This window comes from Cololabis saira, chromosome 2, assembly GCF_033807715.1.
Source record: "Cololabis saira isolate AMF1-May2022 chromosome 2, fColSai1.1, whole genome shotgun sequence".
NCBI classification, from domain to species: domain Eukaryota; kingdom Metazoa; phylum Chordata; class Actinopteri; order Beloniformes; family Belonidae; genus Cololabis; species Cololabis saira.
Window position 1 is genome coordinate 14,683,365 of NC_084588.1, and position 6,000 is coordinate 14,689,364.

Consider the following 6,000-nt stretch of genomic DNA (forward strand, 5'->3'; position numbering starts at 1 on the left):
GTGTGATGGTCTGGGGCTGTGATGCTGCTTCAGGATCTAGAGGACTTGACTTGACTTGATTTATGGAACCATGTCCTGGAGGACGATGTCCAGCCGTAGGTTCCTGACCTTAAGTCCAAGCACGCTTGAGTTATTCAGCAGGACAGTGATCCGGAGCACACCAGCAAGTCCACCTCTGAATGACTCAACAGACACCAAAGGAAGTTGATGGAGTGGCCCAGTCAAAGTCTGGACTCACATCTGATAAGGATGCTGTGAAGTGACCGTTCAGGCTCAATAATCCCCCGATGCAGCGATAGTCCTCCAGAGCGATGGGAAAGTGTCAGTTATCAAACAAATCGTAGCAAGCAGAAGAACTATGTGAGAGGGCAAATATGTTTTTACAGTACTGCATGTCCATCCAGTGTATGTCCGGAGGCGGTTCCTACTGCGTCTCCTGGAAGAGTCGACTCCAGAGGAATCAGAGCATTTCTTTGTCTCTTGGAGGAAAAGCAGGCTGGCCAGACTCTCTGTCCTTCACTGGTGCTTCGTAACTGAAGCGTACGAGTCCTGCTGAGGACTCGGATGAACTTTTCTCATCTTTATCAAGTCACATTTTAGAAAGTCCAGAAAGTAGAGCGATGAGGCGGAGGGTATTTTGTCCCATAAAAGTGGGACAAAGTGGGAGCTGGTGATAGATGAATGAAGTTTCCCTGTCAAGTCTGAGCTTGGACTGAGCTGTCACACACACACACACACACACACACACACACACACACACACACACACACACACACACACACACACACACACACACCCTTCCCTGCCTCTTCATAATTATTTTTCTGAAGGTGGTCGGTGTGGCTTTTTGCTCATGATGGATCCACTTTTATTGTTTCGTCTTTGTAACTTTGAGCAAAGTTAAGCGAGCTGTGAGTGAAGGCGATGTGTCACTTTGCTGGAGGACTCATCTTCATTTCCGTCTCGTGTTCACCTTCACGCACTCAGCAGCTCCTCATAATGATTCCCTCCTGCTTCCCAGAAAAGACATCTGGAGAGAGAAGCTGCCGCTCTCAAAGTGAAAAGGACAGCGGGTTTGAAAGATGTTTCTCAGGTGACGAAACTTCACAAAACACTCATTTTAGGAGCATGTAGGTTTTTCCAAAAGCAGAAACGTGTCTTCGCATTTTGAGACAATTTGAAAAAACAAATACAATTGAAAAGATGTTGCTCTATTTTCTGCATTTTCTAAAATGTGACCTGATAAAGTTGAAAAATCCAAAACTTAAATCTGTATTAAAAGAAATACGGTATAAATAAATCTCGACTTTGATGCCAGTAAAACACGATAAAAAAGTTGGGAGAAAGGAAGAAAAGTTAAGTTGATAGGCTATATACAAGTAACACTGTTGTGGGAGATTCATTGGTAACCGGTGAGAGAGTTGGATATAAGAGGAGCTTTCACCAAACATGTGATCTCACCCTGTAAAAACACGGGTCTTGGCTGATCACTTTCACTCGATTTAAAGAGAAGTCATTAATGAAAGTTTGGTCTTTAACTTTGGTCTTTCAGCATCAATGGCGTGCATTAAAAGAATCACAAGCAGGAACTAAACATCAGCAGAAACAGCCAGGTTCTCTGGACAAGAACATCTCTGATGGACAAATTGGCAAGACATAAAAAAACATCCTAATAGCCTCAATAAATGACTAAAATCTGCCACATGACATGAGTTTAACACAAACCTATGAGTCACATCGTACACTGATATAATTGGTCAAATGAACATAACAAAGACTCAAAAGCTGCACAAGATTTTAAACTGACGTGTATGAAATCGAACATAAGACGATAAATAGGTAGAGTTGTCAGAGCAGGGGGATACCAGCAGGTGCAGCTTCATTGACGGACGCATGTATCAATCTTGGAAAGAGAGTATTTTTGTTCAAGTTTGCCGGAGCTGCAAACCACAACAATGCCCACAAGAAACTTTACATTCACACGAAAACACTCACAAAGACCTCGCCTCCGATGGATCAATGCAATGGCAGCGTCCCGGAGCACGAACCCAGCAAACAACGTGAAGACCTTCTAGATGCGTATGAAGGCCAACAGCGCTCAAAGCTCTGCTTCTGGCTTACCAAACAATTACCCAAACGGTTCCTGCCTTTCTTCACTCCTTCATCCAGAGCTCCACTCCCTCTCGACAGCTCGGCTCAGCCAGTGAAAGACGCCTGCTGCTTCCACCGCAACGTGAAATTAGTAGCCAGACTCTTCTCCTCCATTGTTCCCCGATGGTGGAATGACCTACCAAACTCTGTCCAATCTGCAGGGTCCGTACCTACTTTTAAGAGCAAGCTAAAGACTCAGCTCTTTAAGGAGCACTTCTGCATCTAGTAAACTTCTCTGCTCATCAGAATTAGTTGGAAGATCCAGCTCTTTGCATGACTCATCACTGAGTTAGCTGCATGCACTTATGACAAGATGATGAGATGATGGTGTTTTTTAAGACCCCGTTTTCCTATATAAAGGGACTGTTATGTTGGGTGGGAAGGAAACACACAAAAAAACAACAAAACAACCCTGCATTAGCATGGCAGCACCAGTGTGCCCAACTGGACTCTTAGCAGTCTGAGCAGCACCTATCCATGCTGGACCCTCTTATGTGATTTCTTGCTTGTGTTGTTCTCTCAGATGTAAGATAAAAGCGTCTGCTAGATGACAGGTAGTAGTAGTAGTAGTAGTAGTAGTAGTAGACGACATTAAACCTCTGCAAAGTGAGTGACCCGGATGTCCAGATGTTCCCTGAACAAAAGAGGACTTGGGTCCAGTCTTAGTCGTCCCATATGGACGCCATTCAATGAAAACCCAAAATATGAGAACAAATCAAATCAAATCAATAATCTTTGACCGAGAGCACAATCGTCTTTCTCAGTTACACCTTTCTCATCACTTGTAAAACCGTCTCAGTTTTCAAGTGTCAAATCAGTGCCACATCAATCTGCAGCAGGGAGGTGGTGCATATTTGAGAGCTAGTATCTCATTGGCGAATGACTCAACGTCGACGTCTGAGCACCAAAACCTTGCCAGTCGTTGTCATGGGGAACCAACAAAAGGAGGTATATTCCACTTTTTCATCATATCTGTTAATGTTATTAATGTCATCAATGACATTGTAGTGATCCAAGGTTTGCGACACATCAACTCACAGACACATTCTTCCCAAATCCAGGGAGAGTGAAACTCACAACCTTTTTTCAATAGGTCACACCCGGAGAGGAATGTCTGGCTGGCGCCCCATAAAAATCCTCATCTTATCCACAAACAAACCAAAGAAGAATTTGAGAGAATCCTTAAAAGCAGGATGAGTAGAATCCACATCAACCTCTCCAGGAATAAGTTACACTTTAGTAACTGCCTGTCAAAAGCATCAGGCGAAGACTTCGGGGGAGACCCAGCAGGGCCTGCCACAACCAGGAACAAAGGACTCTATAGTCGTAAAAATCTTCACTTTGAGAAAAAAACTGAACCATTCACATCATCTCAGGCCTTTCACAACTCTGAGAGAAAACTTTAAGAATGGAATGTGTGAATTAACTGAACAAACCTTCAAAGTGATTTCCCATTCTTTCAAATTAAAGTGTATGTCTCCAGTTCACCACAATGGGTGAACTATTCTGTTGTTGTTCGTACTATGCCTTTTTAAATGTTATCTGGTCCTTTATTAAGTCACATAAACCAGATGCTTTATGTGTATTCTTTAAGATATAGTATGCATGAAAACCATAATAATACTATATATATATATATATATATATATAAATCTTACGTCACTGTTGTCATTTGTACTGGTCCAATCCTGCGTGTGTCGCTCTGTAAATACACCCCTCAATGCCAGGTGGCGTAGCGGTTCCCTGCTGCAGCTTGAATGCCGAGCTTCGTTTGTTTACTTTCTTTACGTAGATCTGATGTAGCGACGGAGCAAATAAAGCAGATGCTACGTGAGTTTGAGTATCAGTCTTTTCTACCGACGTTTCAGCAGTTTCTACCTGCCTTGAAAACGATAAAGAAGTACGTCCAAGGACATAAATCCAACACGTAATCACACGTCATCGGTTTAGAGCCTTAAATCATGCATGAGTCCAGACTAAAGGAGGTTGGATGTAAACCGTTTGATTGTTTAAACACGTGGACGTCCCAACGGCACAAGTCTGCAAGTGCAAACACATGGTTGCAGACTGTTTCTGACCTCATTTAAATTCCAACATCGGTTTATAGCTTATCATTGACAGCACAGCCAGGTGTTTACTACAAGATGTTGATGTGTGGACGGTCTCATCGATCCAAGCTGGTTAGTCACAGGAAAAAGCTCATGGAGCGTCATCACCACACCACAGAGATGGGTGTGTGTGTCCTGTAGGTGATTTCCGGGACGTTTAAATTAGTAACCTTTCTTAAACAGATGTTTTATGAAATGGAATCATGTCCTTGTTGATATTCTCGGTGTCACCTCTACATCCTGCACAAATTAAACTCAGTCTGGCTGCGTGCCTCCCTGCCTGGAGAAGCGAATTAACTTGGGTAAATTGAATTTTTTAGCTCTGTAATATTTCTGTCCGATCAGCAGACGATTTGTGGGCAGTGTGGCAGGAAGGTTGCTGGAGGCGCATCAGGTCTCCAGCTTCAGCCGCGCAGGGCGCCGACAATCCTTTGATTTTTAACCAGCTCTGAATCACTGAGACTTTTGGTTGTGTTGGACAAATCTGCAGATAGTGATTAATATTTAATGGAGATTACTCAGATTTTTTTTTTTTTTTTATGAGCAACCACATTGTTTTAAATATATCAGCTCATATCAGCTTAATTCTTTCATCCAAATAACTGTCTTGTCCTGCTGGAACATAATTGCGTACTTTGAATAGACTGAGATGTATTTGTACTTCACACAATTATTTTTGTTGCTTAACTGGGAGTATTTTAAGTTATTTTTAAATAAGATATTCACTCCACAATTTAGCTGCAAACAGTACACACAATTTAACAGCTGCTTTTCCGTTTAATTATTTTAAAGAACACATATTCTACTCTTTTTTTTTCAAAATAAGACACAAACTAGTGAGTTTTTGATCAAATGAAAAGAGGCTTCAAATACATTTGTCAGAAAAGCAACGGGTGACATCACAGGGGCTTTGTCCAGATCTTATAGTGTTTAGTTACCTCAGCATAGCTTTTTTAGCTTACCTTAGCTCATGTTAGCCTATGATGTTAAAGGAGCATGAGGCTCCTTTTAAGAAATGAGACTCACCCTTCGCCACAACGGCCGTTGGGGGTACTGCAGCCAACAGCGAAGCCGGCACGGGAGAACGGGGAGAACGTGCATGCAGCGTCATTTGACGTCACATCCGCAGGACAGCGCGGGAAATTCCGGTCACAATTGCAGCACATTTTGCAGCACACAGCCTGTTCAAGGCAACGGAGAGATACGTTAGAGGGCTCATTATTTTTGGTTTGGAACGCTTCATATGACATTATTACTAGAAAACTTAAAACGTATACGAATTTTTTTCATAAATCCTGCCTCAATCCTGCCTCATGCTCCTTTAACTAAAAATATCCTCATTGAATCAGTCCCTCCATTCACATTTCAGATGCCACTACTAAAACGACATCTGAAATGAGGACTGCGGTAGCTCCGTGATCCATGGCTAGCCAGTCATCTGAGGCTAGCTCCGGTCCAGCTAGCTGGTTCTGCTGCAGCAGATGGCGGCTGGCCTTCATCCCCCTTCGAGGGCTGGAAATGAAGACCGTAGTGAACGTATACGTCCGTTAGCTGCTCCAGGCGAGCCATTGCATCCCCGGACCCTGTCAGACCAGCCCAGAGACGGCCACCACCTGTTAGTACATGACATTACATCATCACCTTTAACATAAACGTGATTAGGCCCTCTCAGCTTTCAACTCACAGCTCACATGTCAAGATCAGTGAAGATACTAAGTGCAGCTGAATTGATGAAGGCAAA